Below are 288 nucleotides of genomic sequence, written 5' to 3'. Positions count from 1 at the left end.
GCCATGCTTATAATATGCTCATTCATTTTTTCCAAACATCCGGCAACCTTTTATTTTCTAATTTTAAAGTTATTTTTAAAAATCTGTCCTCCTTTTGAGGTGCAAGACAAACCAGAAAATTTCTTTGGAAACCAGGCAAGACACGTTGTTAATCAGCCCCTTCCCACCACTCCCACCTACAAAGCTGACAGAGCCTGGGAAAACCTATGGCTGGCTACCTGTTTGTCAGCCCAGTTTAGCCCAAACCCAGGGTAGTCCTCACTTTTAGAAGGTTCTTCAAGTAAATCT

The sequence above is a fragment of the Pteropus vampyrus genome, unplaced genomic scaffold (genome assembly GCF_000151845.1).
Source record: "Pteropus vampyrus isolate Shadow unplaced genomic scaffold, Pvam_2.0 Scaffold948, whole genome shotgun sequence".
NCBI classification, from domain to species: Eukaryota; Metazoa; Chordata; class Mammalia; order Chiroptera; family Pteropodidae; genus Pteropus; species Pteropus vampyrus.
This window is presented reverse-complemented; position numbering follows the sequence as displayed.